This window comes from Taeniopygia guttata, chromosome 11 (genome assembly GCF_048771995.1).
Source record: "Taeniopygia guttata chromosome 11, bTaeGut7.mat, whole genome shotgun sequence".
Classification (NCBI taxonomy): domain Eukaryota; kingdom Metazoa; phylum Chordata; class Aves; order Passeriformes; family Estrildidae; genus Taeniopygia; species Taeniopygia guttata.
This window is the reverse complement of record NC_133036.1, coordinates 7,132,904-7,154,953: the sequence shown is the minus strand read 5'-3', so window position 1 is coordinate 7,154,953 and position 22,050 is coordinate 7,132,904. Positions and strand designations below refer to the sequence as shown.

Sequence of the window (22,050 nt, the reverse complement as noted above, 5' to 3'; positions counted from 1 at the left end):
AGAATTATCAATTTCAAAAGGTAGATCACTGGTACTTTGATTAAGCAGCTTTTGTTATAGAGAGCTCCATGCTTTCATTCAGGAGACAGTTGACACAACTTGCAGATTTCTGCTTATTTCATGGAATCATAGAATCATGGAATTGTTTGGGTTGGAAGGAACCTTAAAGATAATTTTGTTCCAACGAGACATCTTCCATTTAACAAAAGTACTTTCAAAATATTGCTCCATAAACTTCTCACACTGAAAATAAGGATAGAGAAGGATCCTTTTGACCTGCATACAAGTGGCCTCTTCAAAACTGAGTTGCCCACACTCTGGAATGTTCCAGCTTCTCTGTACTCTGGTTTTCTGCAGTTGCTGAGCTCTGGTGGTTGTGACCCAAAGCTCTCCTTAATGAGGGAAGCAAAGGAAAGATGCTGGTTGTAGGCAAGGAATTGGTGGTGTCAGTTACAGAGAGAATTTTCTTGGGAGTGAAGGATTTGTTAGTCAGAAGGCAAGTTTTAATGTCCATTTTGGCATGTTAGTAAGTCGCTCAGATCTGTTAGGCTCCAGTTTAACTTCTTGGGTGCACTTCTTTCACCCACAATCCATGAATGCTTCTTTGCCACTTACTGAATTCTTGCTAGATGAGTCCAGCTTGATGTTGGTTTTTTCTTTAGGGGAGTGGGATATAATTTCAGTCCCTGTCTTTGTCAGATTTTGTGGTTTTGCAACTCTTGTGTTTCTGTTTTCTTTTCAAAGTAAGTCTGCCCTTTGTGACCGTGGGGAGCCTGTCTGCAGTGAGGCTGACTGCCATGAGAAATGCTCTCAGAAGCACTTCTAGGAGCCTCCACTCCTTTATACTAATATCTTAGAGTCCTCTTGCTTGTTACTTGTGTGAATAACAAAAAATGTTTTTCTAAGTAGTTTGGACAATTTAATCAAAACTGAAAATAGTCTTAGATCCTGAATAGGTACCAGCTTTGAAAATGCTGATTATACTACCTCTGTCATCCCCAACATAAATCTTTCCTGCGTTTCTGGCTGTGTACAAAAAACAAGCTGTTTAGACAAAAAAAAAACCCCAAAAAACAAAACACACCAGGAACTTTTTTAAAACTATCTGTAATTAAGCAATCATAACAGCCCTTTAAATAAATACAGCTCGCATTTACATTTTAACATGCACTTCTGGTGTTTGTTTAACTTTATTTCTTCTTCACCCCATTTCAACATGATAGAAAATGTACAGCAGGCTTCCTGAGTGCCTCCACTGTCACAGGCTGTGAGCTGCTCCTCAGAGCCCTCTGGACTCAGGCTGGCAGGGTGCCTGACACTGTCACTGCTTAGCAGAAGTGGCTTTGAACAGAAAAGCCAGCCATTCAGAAAGGCACATTGTTCTGCCCATCCCCAGATCAGAACCTACTAAAGCAATTAAAACTCAATTGTGATCAGAAATGGTGTGTGTTCCTCTCAGGCCTTGGCTGTGGAAAGTTCAGAGTTCCCTGGAGCTGGAGGGCTGGGCTGGTTTTTCACACGAGCTCAGCACTCACCAGCTCTTGTTGAGCACAACGGGCGTTCTTCCCGAGATTGGATGTCTTTGAAAATCTGATCATGTCACTTTATTTATTTATGGAGATTTGTGTGTGCACAAATATATACATGCCCAGAAACAAGCACGCACACATGCATCACAGCTCTAGGGTCAGGATTTTCAAAGGAGCCTAAGAGAATTCAGTGAAAGATGGGTGTCTCATTAAAATTCATATCCTTCCTGCCTTTGGCATTACTTAAGCCTGCAGCTAAGTTAATACCAAAACATGACTAAAGGGCAGCAGGATAACTCAGTAATACCTACAAGAAAGCAGGCAAATTAGCCTTCCTTTCACCAACCTCACATTTTCCTATTTCTTATTTTTAAAGATGGAAGTAAAATTACAAAGGAATGCCAAATCTCTTTAAAATACTGCCTTTCTGTGGGATGCTTTAGATTGTCTGGGGTCAGGACCTATCTCTGGTTATTTGCGTGTATAGACAGCAAAAAGTGTCTGATTTTGTTGGTACTTCATTGTCCTGTTGCACTGGTGTATGAAAACCATAGCCAGGTAACCAAGGACTTTTGAGCACCTGTAAAATCATAATGTAAGCTGTAAAATCATAGTAGAAACAGTGCATCTTTCTGTTCAATATACTGCAAACCAAACAATCAGGAAAAAAACTCCCCTGATTTAGGATTTCCCAGAATGTGGTTCCTCATCTACTGTACAAAAAGAAAATCTTGCATCCTGGAAGATGCTTTACCAAGCCAGCTCTTTTTATGGTAGTGCACAGTACAGTTTACATTCTAGCCCTGGTCCCAAGAGGGAGAATTCAGTGCCCAGCATTTCTGCTTTATCCAACTCAGATGTTCCAGACAGCCCACCAGGGTACAAAATGGAAAAATGGAATACAGTCTTAAGAAAGACTTCTACACCACCATGGATCTTGAATTCTTCACTGCCCAGGATATATTCTCAACAGGTAATTTGGGAAAAAAAAACATAGAGAAGATGATAATTTTTGTTCTCTAGAGACCACTGTGGGGAGGGGAGGCATCTGAATACCCCTCTTTTCTAGCCTGGGTGAGAGACAGTTTTGCACACCTACAACAGAATTGTTTCTCCAGCTGCTGAATTCTAAAAGAAAGGGGCTGCAAATACATTTTGCAAGAGATACAATCCTTCTGTTTTCCTTAGAAAAGACTTACAGCACTGGGCCTCTAAGGAGAGACTTTTAAATTTGTGTGTCCTGCCAAGACGTAGCGAGAGGTCAGTACCAAATTAATCCCCCTGAGCTGGTACCTGGCTATCCAAGGAGACAAATCATGGCAGAGGTTGGCACATGTGGCCAGGTGGCACTTTGCTACCTCTGACCAGGAGTACAGGACCCCTGAAAGGAATGAGGGCCTGGCTCCCACTTTTGCACTTTTCCTCATGGAATCTGCCTGAGTTGTATTTACCCAGGGGCACTGAGCCACAAGGGAGAGCGTATCAGAGCTAAAAAGGCCCAGTGTTTTCTTCCCTGTTTGTTGGCGTCAATCTGTGCTTTTTTTTTTAGTGTGAGCTGCTTTATTGACTTTAGAAGGAAAGAATCCCAAACGTCTTTCTTTTCCAGAACCGACCAGGTTTGCTGCAGTTCTCTCACTTGTGCTCTTGGATGGTACTGACAGCAGAGAACGGATTTTTAATTAAAGAAAAAAAGGTATTAACAACACCTTACATCAAAGCAACTGGTCTCTAACCTGAGCAGCCCAGGATGCTTGCCCCTGCTAGGCTCCTGGACAAACACACTTCACCACTGTGATCTTAAGAGGCTGAAGTATCTTTCAGACAAGCTCATTCCTTAGACTTAATTAAAACCTAGTTCGCTCCTTTATTCAATTTATGAGGCCTAGCCAGTAGGATTAAGCGATTACAGGCAAAAAGCCCCATTTGTGAAACACTCATAAGCTCAAGCTGCTAGACTGCTCAGTTGTACTCCATTAAATTAATAAGGAATGAATAGACTGATCCATTATGAATAAAGCTGTGGGGAGCCTCAGCATTGCCTCAGACTCTCTGCACACTCCTTAGAGAACATTTGTGCAAAATGATTATGCTCATATTCATTCAATTGGAATTCTATAAAAGTGGAATGCATAAATTACTCTAAAGATGGGGAGTTTATCTTAAACATTAACTATGTGTGTGAATTAATAAGACTATTATAAAACCATTAGCATTCAGTGTATTTACCTACATATGCTGCATACCTAAACTAAATTCAACAATTGTTCCTAATTGCTATTCTTGTTGTGTGATCAAGCTGTGGTTCATTTTCCCTTGTAGTCATAATATTTATGAACTGCAGTTTTTTCCTGTGAAAACTTCTCAATCTCCCCTTTCCCCCCACCAGCTTTTCACTTGCTCCTGCAGTTTTTGTATTGGGAAGTGAAAGATCAACAGATGCTTACAGATGTGTTAAAATAAAACATTGGCTATCACCTGAAAATATGTGTGTCACCCAAACCTTTATATTTTACAGAGTTTTAGTTGAAGAAGCATGTCAGTAACTCCTGGATGAGTGTCCCCTGAATCTGCTGCTGTTCAGCAGAATCCCAGTTTCAAAATGCAGAGGGTACAAAACTCATCCACCATTCTTTGCCATGTTGTGAATATGCACAGTCTGTTTCTTCTGGAAGAACTTCAAATGAAAATGAAAGGTAAAAACTACAAACGAAATTAAAGGTAAAAAGCAAACCCAAAAACCAAAATGAGGGGGTGCCTTAATGGGAAAAAAAAAATCAAAAACCAACCAACAGTTTTTAGAGGACTTTGCAAACAAGGAGTTAAAATGAATGAACATGGGTTAGTTGCTCAGGTTATAAAAGCAAGAGCTCAGACAGGCAGTGGCAGGGGTGTGCTGCAGGATGAGAGAAGGGCTCAGGGCTGAGCTGCTGGGACAGACACTTTGAACAGGCAACCTTTCCTCCTGCCCTGCATCTCCCTTCCCATCCTTTGACACTTGCTGACAGAGCAGCAGACCCTGTGGGGCTGTAGAGTGGATTCACCAGGGACTGGGCTGAAGCAAAAGGACTGCATTATTGGGGCTGATTTGATGTGATCTCGGCGAGATGGCAGCAGGGGTATCTAGGCACGGTGTTATTTTCAGAGCTGTTCCTGAGCAGAGCGAGGAAGTTCCGTGTTAACACAGGTTACCTGGCATGTCTGACCTTCATTGTTCCCAGTGGAAACAGTGACAGTCTATTAGTCCTCCACAAGGGATATCACTGTCTCACAGCAGCCCTGAAAATCCCCCAGGACATTCCTGGAACAACAATAATTCTGCAGGAGTTCACACAATGTTAGAGCTCTGTGAAATGTTCGCAACAAATCTTTGCCTGGGTTGCAGAGGGGGATGTGGTGGGAAGGGGGAGAGGGACAACTTTGAACTCAGCTGCACTTGAGAGGAGACACTAACCTTGCAGGCAAGTTGGACCAGGTGGGGCTTTTGCCACAGGAAAATCTTGCTAATTCTCTTGAAATGAAACAGCCAAATAGATAAAAAGAAGGTTGAAATTAGCTTTTTAGCTTAATTGTGCTTCTAAAGTAGAATATCAACCTTTACATCTGAATTTTAAAATGAAAGACAAAGAATTTAAACAGTGAAACTCATAGGTGCTAGAAGCCAAAGAAACCAATTTTCAGCTGAGCATTTAGGAAATGGAGTGACAGAGTTTTAATACAGTTTATAGGAAGTAGAAGCTGAATCAAAGTATGATTGCCTTTGATGCAAAAATAATGCTATGGATGGGAAAGTCTGTAGATTTTTACACATTGAGTAGTGCTAAGATCTTTCATGGCTGTACTTTTAGAATTAAAGGGCAGGAGTAAAGAGACTCTTAGGTCCACTGTCACACTGCGACATGAAATAACTCAGAAGCAGGTTAGATGTAAAAGGAAAGAAAAAAAAGCTAACTTTATTTTCTGACTCCAGTATATATACAATAGTAAATGTGACAGTGGATTGGAGGGTGAAACTGCCACCTCTCCAACCACACTGGTCAGACCAACAGTCCATCAATTCTCTCCACCCACAAAGAAGAATGCAAAACAGTCGTTATTTACATGAACATGCATGAGAAAACTCAGTTGAAATATGTAAATATCAGAAGGCATAGGAACTTTTAGAAGAACTTTAAAACTCTCAAAAGAATAGGGCGACAGTCCACTACTGGATTTCTTAGACCTGATCTTCTCCTCTTTGCTTAGTTATCCTTTCCAACATGTGCCTTTCAGCCATTCCTGCCACCTGTGGCACTGCTGTGTGGAGTGTCCTGGCCTCAAGCTCAGCACAGCCCACAGGGCAGCAGTGATGCCTGTGCACAGATAACCTGACAGGTGTCCTAGGCTCCAGTAAAGATAAACATGGACACTGAGGATAACATGGTGTTCAGGGTAACCTCTACTTGCTGCTCTGGAGAATTTTCACCTGGGGGGTGTACCTCAAGGCACAGAGTTACTTGATGTCATTAGGGCCCCTGGATGACTTAATCCAGGCTTGATCGAAAGGATTAATAAATGAATTCTTGACAGAGCCAGCATGTGAAGTCTGTATTGGAGAAAGGCTTTTTCTTTGGCCTGGCTCCAAGAGAAACTAATCATCATGAACTTCATGCAGATTTACGATTATTCTTTCTGTAGAAAGGGTTATGCCACAGCTCTCTGGCAGTGGTGGAAAGTCTGCAGAAAAGGAGAAAACCAAACACACACATTGTATGTGAGCTTGTTTCCTTGAGATCCTTCCCTTGGATTTTCTGCATTTTCACAGAAAACTGATGTAAGAGCACTATCATGTATTAAACCAGATAGAATCATTGTGCTTCTCTCAACTCCAGGAGACAGAAATATCATATGCTCTTATTTTTCCAAGGGAGATGATATCATGGAATAAAGTGATAAGAAAGAAAGCTACCATGATAGTATGAAATATGTCCACTGGCTGCCTTCAGCACAGTAATCTTTTATATTCAAACTATTATTCAAAGTAGGGATTATGGAAATGCTGTTCTGTGGTGCTCTCCTGGGTGATCTATGGAACCCTGTAGAAGTTAGTGAAAGGAATCTTATCATTTCTTCTCATTCCTTAAAAAAATGGTAATAAAATAATCTATTAAATTTCAGAGCACATATATACATGTATTGGAAATGCAGTATGATAGTGGGGGTTTAAAAAGTGCTGTTTCATTATCAGATTTCTAATAATCTTTTAAAATATCCTGGAAAAAAAGGAAATACTGCAACCTGTTCATCCAGGATTTGGGTTTTTTTTTGTTTGTTTGTTTGTTTGTTTGTGTTTTTTGTTTGTTTTTTTTAGAAGCGAGTTGAAGACATTTTGTAATCTATTTCCAACATTGCATTTGCAGATATGCTTGGATTTGTTAGGTTATCTCCTACTCATAGGATTTTGTTAAACAAAGTTGTGGAACAGTCATTAAAAGGAAGACTGAAGCTTTGTCCAGGAGCTTTTCTCCATAGTCTTGAGATAGCATTTTGCTTTTTCTTTTTAATGCTGAATTTTTCACATTAAAGCATTATTTTTTTGACTCTTACATACAAAAAAGGACATAATGAGGGGACAGAGATAATCCAGGTGCTGCGGAATTCTTTAATTTTATAAGGAAACAGACCAGTGGTCTGTAAGATCCAATAACTATCCCAAAAGAAAATTAAAATCACTTGGTCAGCCAGGCAGTGCAAGATGACCACAATTCTGTGATTCCCTTGCATGATTAGGGTATTCCTAGAGCCAGGGGGATTGTTAATCCTTGTGATTTAAGCTAAATAGTCTAACTACAGATGTTGCTACTTTGTAGATTCTGCATTATTTGGATCTCCTTTGTGTGTGGCAGGGTTTCTGAGCTACAGGATGTGTGTGTGATGTGTGAATGGGTGTACAAGGACAGGGAGTGGCTCCTGCTTTATGGCTGCATAGAGGCTGAGTTCATTTGTGCACATGTGCTGATTAGACATGAAATCCAAGATCAATCTTTTGAAAGATGGATTTGATAAATGGTAATACCCCAGATAATGCCCTCATGAGTGCACATGTCCCAGGATATCCAGTTTTCTTGTGTTGTAATGATATGTGTGGATTTTGCATGCTCAGGACCACTCATTCAACCATGACATGGAAGCAGAGGAGCCACTGCATGTGGAACTGAAGAATCATTTCCTCCTGTGCTCAGGACAGGTATTTATTTAACAGTTTGTCATAAGCAAGGTGATTTTTCTAGTTATGAGATGAAGGAGAGAGACCTATTTATTTTGTCATCTTCTATAACCTTTTTGGGCAGTATGGATCGCTTGCATTCCTTAAGATGGTTGGATAAAACACTCCTTCCAACTTCCTCCAAGAGCTTCCTTCCTTGTCTCATTGAAGCGACAGGTAATGAGATGGACACACTTAACAGACTTTTCTTTAGCCATTTTGCATTCCAGTGTTAATATATCCCATGTATATATCTGCCCCCCTTGAAAACAAGTAAAACACTGAGGAGTAGCACCACCCATGCTTAACCATCACAGGAGTCCCAAGGAGGAGACTTCAGTAATAATGTTTGCTTTGTTGGATTTATACATTTAACTAGCCTGGGACTCTGGGAGGTGTAGAAACTCAAACCCAGTGGAATAAACCACCCTGCTCTATGAGAGTCTCATGAGTGCAGGCTGGAGCTGGGGTAGAAGAAGAGGTATTTGATGTGTGAGGAGCCAGTATGCCCCAGTGTGTCCCTTTTGTCTGTCACCTTCACTGTGGTGCTTGCTGATAGAAATCAGTGGGAATCCTTCTAAAGTGGGGCTTCAGTGGGTCTTCTAATAAGTTGACTACTGTCCAAAAATACTTCTGATGAAAGCACAGTGCTGTCAGGAGAGGGATAAAGGTCACTTTGGTAATAAATGATAGCTGTGTTGCAGTCTAGGGAAAAGTTCTAAGGTTTTCCAAAGTTTGAATAGGGTAAGTGGCCCGTTAGGTAATTTCTTGTAATATCTTACCTTTTTTTTTCTTTTTGGCCAATTTGCCCTCTCCCTACATGCTCTATTTTGGCCAGTTTCCCTGCTAGACTGCTAGAAACCCAGCATGTACTAAAGACCTGCAAATCAGATGATCATATAACAATGATTTTCCAGTTCCAGCTGCATGTATCTCTGACTGCCTGGTAGAAGCAGGATTCCACTGGGTACCCACAGTGTCACACCAGTCCCAGTGTACTGACATTTTGTTGTCCTGTGGTTGTATCATTAATTAAGGGTTGAAGCCACACTGTCTCTGCTGGGCTGCAAGCACATAATTCCAATGAGCAGTATCCCCCACAGGGTAATAAACTCTTTAATAACAGTAATGCAACAACCACAATAATGAAAAAAGTGATTACATTCTACATAAAAATATAAAAGCTCATTTGATCCTGAGGTCCCCAGTGGCACATTACCTGGACTTTTATTTAAAATATAACATTTCTTACATCTTATTCAGGTCTGTTGTTAACACTAATATAAAACACCAGTAAAATTGTCATTGGAGGAATTTAATAAGGAGTGGGTATGGCTCAGCAATGCACGCTGCTAATTCTGAGTCCTTCCATGAATCTAATCTAGAAGAACACAAGATGCTCTGCTTGGTGTTTCAGTACTGAACCCACTTCACACATGCAAGACAGATCAGAAATCCCTTCTTTGCAAGCAGGGCTCTTTCCTAAAATAGGAGTGCTTCTACAAGCGCCTGAGTTTCATGAAATGTGAGAGTCCCTTCTTGTACTTCTACTTGCTCTTCATTCTTGATGGTTTCCCTGCAAATCCAGGCTAACTCTGGAGATCTAGAATGACACCAGGGGATTTTCTTCCAAGCACATGTCAGAGGTTCTGAAAGCAGAAGTCAGCCAGACCTTAGTTTATAATCCACCTTGCTGTATTTCTGTTATATCTAATACTGGGAGGAAACCAACCCTATTAAGCCTTGCTTTCCTCCCAGTATCCATAATACACACATTACTGAGCCCATGGTTGGAATTCAGAATTCCAGCAGCAATCTTTTTTGCACTGTCCCTTCTTGTAATCTGTACAGTCGAGCAGAAATATATTCAGACTTTTTCCATTTCCTTTATTTTTCTGTCAGTACCACATTATTTCCTGCTGGAGACTCTAGCCTTCCCCTCATGTCACTGAGGAATTAATCCCCTGCTCTGTAAGTAAGAACATATGGCAAACCATTACTCATCAGCCAGTGCCTGGACACAGTTTTGTTCTAGAAAGTGGGCTGGCCAAGATGGTGAGTGGAAGGATGGAGTTTTTAATAGGAGTTTTTATCAGGGTTTTAAATGTTCTCAAATCAGAGATAGATCTGAAGATTTAGAAAGTGTGTGAGCAGGTAAAGTGCATTAGCAAATCCCCCTGTGAGGTTTAACAAGGGTGTTGTGATGGCCTTTGAGGCTGTGATGGAAAATAAGCCTCTACTTCCCTTTGTATGGAAGCTTCACGTATTCTCAGAAGCCAAGGGCCTGCCTTCATTTCTAGGTGGGAAAGTTGCTTTCTATCAAATGGAAATAAACTAATTTAAGTAAAGAAACACATTGTTGATTTTTTTGGTTTTTTGTTTTTTGTTTTTTTTTTTTTTTTCCCAAATATATGAGTATGTTGACTGTCATTCCAGGAGCTCCCTTAAAAATTTGTATGGCCATTTACCATCACCTATACCTCCAGCAGTTGTGCCCACAGGAAATATCATATATGTCGTAACTCTCTCTGACCCTGTTCTTCCTGCCATTCTTTGATCGTGCCCACTGCTTGTCTCACTAGATGTCTATGGTCAATCACAGCTCCAGGACAAGGATTGTCTCTGTTTTAATATGCAAATAGGCATGTGATGAAACAGGATTGGTGTTTCTGGGTGTTAATGAGAAACAAACACATAATGGTAATCGAGGCAATGGACTGCTTGAAATGGAGATGATAGAGGGGAATGTCTTTTCAAGATAGCATCTGCCAAATATCCTTTTACCTGAAGAGAAAGAGAGTAGTCCCCACAAAGAGAGAAGTCTTGTTAGAAAGCTTTCTTGTGTTCTTTTCCAGGGACTGACTGCAGCACCAACCAAGATTTTTAAACATCTTTGGGTTTTTTTGAAGTGATGAGCATTTTAAAAATAATATTGCATGGGTAGCCTTGGTGAATAGGAATTGAGGGAGATGTGCTACTATGCTTGTTCTCTTACTAGTTATTGACTGGAAATGCTCACAAAAGGAATAAAAAGTACATTTGCCTTGTTAATACAATTTGTATTACATATTCATAAACCATTTCATAAAGCTCCCAAGGAAAAATTCAATTGTACTGAAAGCACATAATGGTATAGTGGCCATACAGAAAACAGGCAGCATGTTGCAGAATTAACTGCACAATGAATGAAATGCAATGTCTATAATAAAACCATTCAGATATAAATTATGGGAGAGTAGATGAAATGTTTGTTAAGCAATAAAGCTTGCAACCATACGTATGAAATTGAATGGGATTTATCATAAAATATTGTGGAGGATACAGTCTGAATATGTGTTACAAATTGGCTGAATTAAAAATAATCCAAGGAAAGCAAGCTTTTGGGAGACTGAAAATTTTAGGAAATGAGTTCATAAGCTGTTTAGCTCTGACCCAAAATCCCTTGGTGCCAAGAAAAAGAGAGGCAAGAAAATAAGAACAGGATAATTTCTTAGAGGACCGCAGTTGTGTTGTCTTAATTTTAACCTCCTAAATTTTGTCCAATAATCAGACTCCCTGTTGAACTAACAGTATCTCACTGGAGTAGAGAGGAGAGAATTTGGCCCAGCAGTGTTTGGTTAGTGTGATTTACAGTGGAAGATTTCCCCCCCAACTATTTATCTCAGCAAGGCTGTTGTACTGAGGGCGGGATAGATGATATTTTGGTTGGACCTTAAAGAGATATGTGGTATGTTTTCCCAAAAGACTTTACCAGATATCTCAATACAAACAACAGAGTTGCTGAAGAACACATTCTGTGGGATTCCATACCAAGCTTAACTGAAGTCCACTTCTCAAAATGACAGAGCCTATGCTTTTGCTCAATTTTTGTAAACTGAAAATACTTACAGTTTTCACATCATGATGGAAATATTGTACTTGTGAGCAACAACCAAGAGAATCAGCAAACCCTTAGAATTAAATTTAAAATTCAAATAGGTGTTTATTGGGTAGGGGGAATAAAAAGAGAGTGCATAATTTCCAACCACAAATAACATTGGTAGCTATGGAAACATAGGACAACCTAAGAAAAATAAATAAGAGCTGTAGAATCTGTTCCTTGAGAAGGTTGAGACCATTATCTCCTTTCTTAATCTTACCTAGGTGCTTTTCAGGTCTTTTATCTTCTTTTGAAGCAATGAATAATGACCACTTCTCAAAGGAATTAAATGCATATAAAAGAATCTGGAAGCCAGAACACAAAGTGCTGTTTCTGTAAGGGCTTTAAGATGGTTGCTCTGATTTATGGATAGATGATCCTGCTCCTAGACTACGATGAGTGCAGCCAAGTGACATGGCCTTTGTAGGTCTGTTGACCCTAAGACCTTTTTTACTCTAAGTGTGTTTCACTGTGGTGACATTCCTATAGCGTTTGTCACACTGAAGGAGTAAATACACAACTTCACCCTGAGTAACACCTGAGTCACCAGTAGATCTCCTTTAATCTCTTTGCCTGTGCAGCCCAACATTGCTTCTACTGCTGTTTCATATAAAGGGGTTCCCCTTCTCAGAGCCAAAGGAAAAGAAGACTTCCAGAAGCATTTTAATTGCAAGTGATAATGCCAAGCTATTTCAATGGTCCATTATTGTAGAGTTACATTTAAGTAAGTGAGGAGAAATGAGCTCAAGCAGACTCCATTTCGCTTCTCTGCTGAATGGATGCTTTTCCCATGTGTAAGAGATTCCGTGGATTTTTTTTTTTTTGTTCCCTTTTTTTCACTGGAAAAACCAAAAAACCACACTGAGTACAAACATACATCGGCATCCCGCAGTGTATCAAGAGGCGCTGGTAATCTTACCCTTTTAAGAAACATGGCATGTGCCCAGAACTTTTGGATTGCATTTTATTTGTAGGAATACAGGCTATGAAAACCCTCTTCCCCACTCAGGAAGAAAAGCCTGTTAACTTGTCAGCCTGCATCTGAAAGGCCAAGGGTTCAAAGCTGCTCATCAGTGTTGGTTGACATTCCTCCTTAGAGCGTTTGGAAGTATCAAGTTTGCCAGTTATTGACTGCATTGCTGACTTATCTCTTGTATAAGCACAATTTCCATAAAGGACATAAGGCCGGGGACATGTTCACCAGGCGTTTTAAGACATGGTTGATTTGATTTTCTCATTTCTTGTTTTCTCTAAACATATTTCTCTCAAATATTAAATTGTAACACTATTATTGATTGTGTTCTGCTCATGGAGCAAAAGCATCTATTTGGCTTTTTACTTTTTTTTTTTCCTTAATGATTTGTTCAGAACGTGGAAGGAAGTCAAGGTGATGAAATACCTTCGTCCCTTGGAGATGAGGGCATTCCAATGGAGACCAGCAGCATGACAATATGGGATCTGTTAGCACCATGACAGACCAGGGAGAGTCCCTGAACACAAAACCTTTCTCTACCTTTCAGGAAGGGATTCAGGACTTCACATCTAGACCTTAATAGTAAAACACCATGTTTTTCTTCAATTAGCAAATATATTCCCGCATGATTTGAATAAATCTGGAGGAAAATTCTCCAGGAGCACAATAATTGTAAAGTCAGTTGAGGGGAAAAACATGCCATGTATAATCTGCCCTGGGCAAAGAAAATGCATCAGGTTTTGAAATGCTGAATGCTGGCAATTCAGCAGAAAGTGAGTTGTGGACAGAAACAGTGTTCAGCTGGTAGGACAACAGCAAGGATGTTTCAGTCAATTCTGTCTTTTTCCTGTTTGCTGTGTGATTGCAAGTGAAGAGGTAATACAACTCAATGAGGCAAATTTCATTCTTAGATTCATGCGCATAATTATCAGTGACCTTTTATATCTGGGAGAGAATTGATTTTGATGAGAGCTCTACCTCCTGCTCTTCATGCTGGGTCTTGCCCAATTTGTTTTACATGCTCAACAGTCATTATTTGGATGAACCAATCATGGAGATGGGCTACTATTGATAGATCTTCCAGGAAACATGTCAAAGTTAAGTAAAAATAAATAAAACATGAAATTAACATGAACATGGGTTTTTCCTAATCAGATACATGTTTCACTAGCTCTTGCTCAAGAGGCACAATTTAACCAGAAGAATGCAATTGACATGAAAGGTTTATTAAGAAAACCAATGCAACATATCTGTCATACATAAGGGAATACTGAAAAAAATTTAAAACTTTCCTCTAGAAAACATTTGTTGAAAGATTCACAGATCTGAATCAAACCATCTTCTAAGGTTCTTAAAAATGCTATAGCAAATGTTGTTGTTCTGAAACAGATCTGATCGTAAGGAACTGCCAGGTTTTCTGGCACACCAGAACGGGAGGTCAGAGGACATTTATGACCCATATTTAATGCCCATTTAGCAGGTGAGAGAAACAGGAATTGTTCAAGCTCATGTGTCCACTAATTTTTGGTGTAATGATTCAATGCCAAGTCCTGCGTCTTCTGGAAGAATCCTTCTTGGGCACAGGAGGAGCTCTCATCTTTCTGACTTAGGGGGAAGAGTGCTTTGTGTCTTGCAGAACGAAGGTCCAGATCTTGGTCTGGATGGTTGACAGTGGTGCAGTGTGTGCCAGAATTTCTCTCTGGCTTTGTGAAAAGCAGTAGATGCTCAGTGCCCACGTGTCTCTGCTTGTTTATGCACAAAACTGGACTCTTAAAATTAGTGAATGCTTTTCAAGAATTTTGTGCAAACAGTTTGCATCAGTGAGTCAGTAGCAGAGGTATGAAGAGAGGCCAGGGCTCCTCACTCCTGGCCCTGTGCACCAACCACCAAGACCATTTACTTTACTAGCCAGCACCAGAGTGAAGATGTGAAAATACCACAAGAAAAACTTTTTCTTTTAAATTTTTTTCAACTTTTCCACTCAGTTCTGCAGACTCAGGCAGTTTGGTTAGCTGTCCACATCGAGCGAGAAGTTAATATTGGCTTTGCCATGGAGTTTTTCACTTCGAGGTGTATGAAAGATGAGTTTTTCCTCTTGCTCTCCCCACTGACCTCTGCTTGAAGGTGAGTGGAGATGTGTGCTGGCTTACTTTTGCTTTGAAGAAACTGGTTCAGAAGGAGAGGGGAATGAGGAAAATTTGGCCCATTGGGGTTCCGGCCCAAACCTCCTTTGGGCAAAGAGCGAAGAGGATGGGGAGAAGAGGGAGGCCAGGAATAGCAAATGGTCCACAGTCCCCATCTGTGCTGTTGATTCCATCCTCGGGTGATCCAGCCAGGGGATCAACAGGCCAGTTGTGCCCAGTCATTAAGGAAAGGCATGTCTGTAATTAATGGCAAAGGGCCTGATACAATAAAAGACATGTCTGCCTTTTCCACTGTGAAGCCCGCATAGGGCTGCGAAAGACGCCAAAGAAAATCAATGTTAAGCAGCTTGTATGGATTTGTGCAGACCTTTACAGTGCCAAAGTCCAGACATATTTCTCATTGAGCTGAGTCCTCATATGTTTTATTTATAATTTAATGCTAAAATTTATGAAGGAGGTGCATGGCAGAGGGAGAACCCATAACCTTGTCATTTCTTTTCTTAAAGCAGCAGCTACTAGATCTAGGAAAGAATTACGTCCTCCTCCTTCTATCTGACTCCCCAGCATAAAACTTCACATGACAGAAATTTTATTCACTCTGCGTTTGTTTTCAGTGAATCAGCTGTACAGCTGAGGTGCCTGTTGTGTATCACACAAGTTTTTATCAAAATCACTAAATGCCAATCACTTCCTCTAAACTAAATCACCTCAGCTGTTTTTCATCAAGCATGCCATGTTGCATTATGGACTTTCATAACTCAGACACTTAAGGTATGAAAGAAATTAATTGCCTGTATTATTTTCCATAAAAACAAATAAACAGCACTAGGTGCCTTTTTAAACTCAATCGGAGGATTGATTTTTAAATCAAACTGTATTTCATAAGAGTTCAAGCATTCACCACTAGAAGCTGTAATCTTGGAACTTTAAATATAGATGCTGTAATTCCAGAATGTCACATGCTTTAAACATTGAAGTATAAACCATTGCCATAGGAAAATGTTGTGGGTTAAATCCAGCTGGCAAATAAACATCACACAACTGGTCTCTCCCTCCCCCCACCAGTGGAATGGGGAAGAGAATTGGAAGAATAAAAGTGTGAAATATTGTGGGTTGAAATAATTTTAATAGGTAAAGCAAAAGCCACACAGGTAAGCAAAGCAAAGCAAGGAATTAATTGACCACTTCCCCTGGCAGGCAGGTGTCCAACCATTCCCAGGAAAGCAAGGTTCCATCATGTATGACAATGTCTTGGGAAGACAAATCTCAGAACACCAAACATACCCCCTTCCTTCTTCGTCCCTCAGTTTTATATGCTGGAATACATTTCCAAATTACTTGGAAAATCCCTTGGGTCTGTTGGGATCACCTGTTCCAGCTGTGTCCCCTCACAATCCCTTGTACCCCACCCAATCTCATCACTGGTGGGGTGAGGAGCAGAAAAGGCTTTGACTCTGTGTAAGTTCTGCTCAGAAATAACAAAACCATCCCTGAATTATCAACATTGTTTTCAGCACCAAGCCAAAACACAGCCCATTCCATCTACTGTGAAGAAAACAAACTCAACTCTGGGCAAAACCAGCCCAGAAAATAAAAGGGGTACACATAAAAATATATTAAACATGACAGAAACGTTCACAGCCTTGTTTGGAGAGAGATCGTTTTCTTAACATAATACATTATTTACTGGTTTCTACTGTATCATTCCACCATGATGTCAGGATTGCATTTTTTCTGGATGTATGGATCAGGCTTTCCCCCATCTGACATCAGCCACGTTTGTATCGCCACGCTCAGCTAAGACACCAAGGTGCAGGATTTCAACTGGCATGAATCCAACCAGATCAGCTCTGCAGAGCCAGCTGAGCTTAATTGAACTGTGCTGGAAACCTAAAAGTGATGAAGCTGCCAGGGAAACAACATAGGTTCCTGCAAATGGAGAAGACCCAGTGACAGGAAGAACCTCAAAATGTTTTGTTCTGCTAAATTGCCAAGAACAGGTAGGAGTCCAAAACTCATACAAGACTCATGGGTAAGAGTGTAATAGTTGCAAATATTTTTGTGTTCAGTTAAATTACCCAAATGACCTGGTTCAGCAGAATGTGAGCTGCGAGTCTCAGGGAAGTGTCTGTCACATGAGATATTTCTTTAAACAGTTAAATATTACCACTTTTATAAGCAAAAGAACAGAAAGTCCACCAAGCCCAAAACACCACATTTTCTTTAACAAAAATGTGTTTCCTGTTCTATCCTTCCCCTTTTTGGGGGGCCTCAAATATGTCAGTTGTTTAAAAGATGTGCCTGCCCTTATAAATGTATCAAAGATAAGCTAGGTTGTAAAGGATTCAGGTTCATGAACTGTGTTTATACAGTCTATTGTTTAGTACTCATGAATAATTGATTCTTGTCCTTCCTGCAGAAATATTCAATCAGATACCATTCAAATTGATAGCAGGTGTCTGATCTAGGAAAAAATGGCAATGTTCTTTGACTGGAGATGTGATTGTAATACATTTCTACTCCAGCCATGAGGTAAAGATGAGTGTCACCCATTTCAAGTGGGACCTGTTGAGAGGAAGAGTTTCTAATTAAAACAGCATACCATGTAATTGTCTGGCATGTTTTGGGTAAGGAACCATCCCAAAGAATGCTTATTGTATTTTATTTTTATGTGTGTATTTGTGAAATGGAGGACAGATCATAATTTTTTAAAATTGCTTGTTTCTGCTGAGGGGTTCGGTTATGCAGACAAGAATAGTTCTATGTAGTCTGTAATTCCATAGGATCCTTACATACTTAGTATTAAATATCTGACTCTGATTTCCCCAAGACCATGTGATGACCAGGAGATGTAGAATAATTTCATTATGTGATATATTATTTGAAATCCAGTAAGAAGGTGCCTGTTCCTTAAAGTACAGATTCTTTTCCAATGAATTACAACTTTTCACTACTGGTAGCTTCCTGTAAGTCACTTTATATACTACAGGAAAAAAATGTGCATAGAAACAGAGCAGGGAGCAGGACCTGCTTTTATATCCTTGAACCTTGGAGCACTGCTCATTTCTTGCTCGGGGACGTTTGTGGATGTGAGCAATGTTATGCCTGATATGGAAAGAGGAGCTGCAGAATATAGATATATAACTGGAATTTTGCTCCCAGGCACATGAAAATAAGTCTGAGGAGTCAAAGGTCCAATATATTCCAGCTAAAGTGAATACAGGTCTGATCATAGAATTAATCAAGACAAAAATCAGTTCTAAATTGGGGTTAGGAAATACAGGCTATAGTCCACTTGTGATTAGATGATATTAGTAGGAACTCTGGAAGAGCCAGTGAGCAAATATATAAGTTGTTTTTATTTCTTGGCCACTGTCATCCTAAAAATGTCTGTGGGAGGTGTCAGCCTTTGGAAGGGCGTGGAAGAGCAGGGACGATGTGCTCATGTGTTTTGCATCAGGGATCCAAAACACTGTGCTATGAAGAACAAAAGTGCTTCAATTCCTTCTCATCCTTACCCAATCCATGGGTTCCCTTGCTGCAATTTGCAAGGGTGTTTTTAGGGTCAGTGTTTTTACTTAGTTGTGCTGCTTACCCTGTTTCCTCCCACCCCTGAGTTTAATGCTTAAAGACAGATAATTGGAAGCTCAGCTTTCCTCTGGTTGCTAGTAAGGACAGTTTTCCATATTTCTTTATTTACAGGACTTTATATTTTCATCCTCTTCTTTATCAAAATAGCTCTGTAGGTGTAGAGAAGAGGTTCTGTTGTATAGCCTTCATGTCCATTCAGTCTTTGAGCACACACATTTGACTACCAACATGGAACGTTAATGTTGTTTACAGGTTGGGTTTGCTCAGGCCACAAACATTGGTCCAATGAATGATTGGTCACACCAGGATGAGACTTTTTTGTAATCCTGTTAGATTTAAATATTTGAACTAGGCAGCCTTTGACACTGCATAGTTCTCCCATGTTCTTCAGCTCACTAGCACTCATGTATTTCCAGAAAATGAATTCAGCCATGGAGTGCCAGCTCTCACCATTTATCTGCATCTTAATTGTGGCTGTATCTTAATTGTGGAAATTCTTGAACACTATCAAGCACCTGCCCCCATGTCTCTCTCAAACCCTCAGACCCATCTTACAATGCTCTGGTGCACTGGATCCATCCTTTAGAGCTGTCTCACAGCTGTCCGTGCACTTGTTCCATGCTGTCCCCAACACTGAGAGACATTCCAGAAAGATGCATCTGCCATACGAGTGCCGACACCAAGGTGTGTTTCAGAGCACTTTGCTCTTGTTGATTGAAAAACCCTCTTAGGTTGCTTATTTGGGTAAAATATTTCTGCTCTGGAGCAACATAAAATGTAGAAATTCCTTTTCTTTTCTCTGTTGAATACTAAGCAACTGCCTGTTTGTGAAGGTTCAAACAAATGCTTTACTTACACTCTGTCTGCTCAGCACTCCAGTGCATAAAACCCTGTATTTTTAGGGAGTGCAGACCCTGAAGCCAGTAGCACACTAAAATGCTCAATCTTCCATAAATATTACCCTTCCCCTGACCTTCCTTCATTTTCCATGCTGGATTCCACTTCTGAATCTATTCATTTTGAATAAGCAGCAAAATCCTTCCCTGGAATAGACAACACAGGTACACCTTGCCAGCTGTAGCAGTTCGTAATGTATATGTTATTGAAATATTGGCAGGGGGCTCTGAAACCACAAGCAGAATTAGTTGTACCCAGAGAAACATGCTTTCTTTCAGTGGCCCGAGTAGCCAACAATTACTAAAAATATCCTCCTCCTTTCCATAATTTCAGAAGATAACATAGTCTTTAGTGCAGAAGTGACATAACACATGAATCAGCTCTTCATAAAGACTTCTTTTTCTCGTGGTACCTTACAACTCTTCAGATGGGGCAGCTCACAAAGACACCAATTTATTTCCAAGGGCATTTAATGCTTGCTAAATATTTCAATTTGCCTGCCTTCCACTACTAGTGAAAGTTTCCCTTTAACTAAGCAAAGACCTGCAAGCCGTGTTGCAACCACCTTCCTCACATGTGGAACCTTATGACTGCCCATGTGGAACCTTATAACTGCAGTGATGTTTCCATCCCACTGCTGGAAGCACGGTGGGGAGGTGCTGGCAAGGCTGGGACCAGGTCCATGGCTCCGGTCCTCACTTCCCTCTCCTGTTCCTTGGGACACAGGAGGAGTGACAGCTGTGTTGACTGAGGTGTGACCTTGCAGTGGTACTTGAGAAGCACTGGCAGGGTGATACTGTGGGAGGAGAACACAGAAGGGTAATTCCCTTGCAACTCACAAAATGGTATTTGCATTATTTTTTCTGGCAGGCTCTGCACTCCACCTCGGGAGTGATCCATAGCAGGTAAATTGCTGCTTGTTATCAGAATGTTTCCAACTTTAAGGGCTCTGAAGGGCTGTCATACATACCAGTTTTTGGGTGGTTAGGAATTTATTTGGAAGTTATGTGTATTTACAATAGCTAAATGACAGTGTGAACAATACTCTGTGCATTCAAGGAGCAACCAGGCTGGAAGGTAGTGCAAGAGATGTGTTGGATAGAAGAAAACATCTTGAAATACTAGAGTAATGAGCATAAAACCCCAAAGTCAAAGCTTTTGGAGATCTGGACTCTGCTGGTGTTCCTCAGCTTTGAATTCTTCCTGTTTTTCTTTCCAAAAAGCCAGGATTTGGTGATGTATTCCTTGCATTGCACTGATGAGACGCCACTTTTTAGGAAAACCCACCTAATTACCATCAGCTGCTGGAAGGTATCACTGACCTCTCCAATCCCTTGAAGCTGCACACTCTGGCATCTTTAGGGGTATTTTTTTCCTCTATACTTATTTTTCTGACAGTTCAACTCCATGAATTTGCTCATTCTTGAATGTGCAAAGCCAGGAAGCAGAGCTGGGTGTCACCAAGTATCTGGGTACTGCCTGATCTGCAGTGGGAACCTCCATCTATGGATTTTCTTGGAGTGGGAAGCTGGATGGCTTCTGTATAATCATTTTGAATTTTTAGCTATCTGACTCTCTCTCTAGGAAGTTGTTAGAATAAGTCCATCAATCATTCAATTTCATAGGAATGAAACACCAACATGGGTTTCTGTTCAGCAAATGCTGAAGTATGTTCTGGCAATTGAGAGGATGAGGGAAGACAACCATAAAAAAAAAAAAAAAAAGTACGAGTGTTCTAGGTACCTTTTTCAAAAGAGAAAAACAAGGGTTCTGGAATTGATAAACAAGTCAGCCCAATCACTATTCTTGAAAATACACTGGAACAAGCTTTTAAAAAAAAATCTTTCTAACTGTTCAGATGATACGAGGGTTGTAAAAGGTAATGTAAGATCGAAGTGATTTGTTTTCAGCTAATCCATCTGATTTCTTTGAAAGAATAACTAGCCTGGGGAAAGGGGTAAGATGTTGCTGAATTGTCCTGATTTCAGCTTTTGGTTTTGTCACAAATAATGTCCTTGTGGAAAAAATTTGCAGTGGAATGTGCACAGCTAAAGAACTACACTGGGCACCATATATTACATATCAAGAAAACATATTAAATTGAGTGGAGGGTGACAGGAAAATCTGAAATTTATAAAGCATGATCTATGAAGAAAAGTTGTGGGAACTGATAAACCTACAGAGAAATCATGGTGATAGTCTTTCCAATATGAGAAAGTTATGCAAAGGCTGGTGCTTATTGTTCTCCTTCCACTTGAGGGAATTCAAAAGAAACCAATTTAATTTTCAGCCAAGATGCATTAGGATGACTGGGAGGAAAACTTTGTAACCACAGGGGGAATTGAGTAATGATGCAGACTTCATCAGAGGGTTTCCAGAACAGGCTAGACAGATGTTAGGGGGTTCTGGCACTACTAAAAATTCCAAGGCTGGGGAGGTCCTACCCGGGCCCAGGTTATTACCTGAGAACAGCAGCCCAGGAGGAAAGAGTAAAAGCTACTACCAAGAGACTAAGAATGAGCAGTGGTTTTATCAGATGGTGATAAATAGCTCTTTCATAGAGATGGGGATAATATTAGTTTCTAAAAAAATAAAGTTCTTTCATCCTGAATTGATGGTGATATATACATTTTAATATATGTAGGAAAGCACGATGTAAAATGTTATAAAGACAGCATGCTAGTGATAGTCCATCACAGACTCTGTTTATATATTGTGATAATAGCCCTAACTTCTTATTTTAAACATCAGTTACA

At 40.2% G+C, this 22,050-nt stretch overlaps 1 long non-coding RNA gene across 1 annotated transcript; it reads left to right on the top strand.

Moving 5' to 3' along the window:
• The first annotated feature begins 1,261 nt into the window (after positions 1–1,261).
• On the top strand, positions 1,262–10,093 carry LOC140684875 (uncharacterized). The gene is made up of 4 exons (XR_012057798.1): positions 1,262–2,502; positions 3,136–3,222; positions 4,045–4,222; positions 7,669–10,093. It is a non-coding gene; the product is annotated as an uncharacterized lncRNA (long non-coding RNA).
• Positions 10,094–22,050: the final 11,957 nt, after the last annotated feature.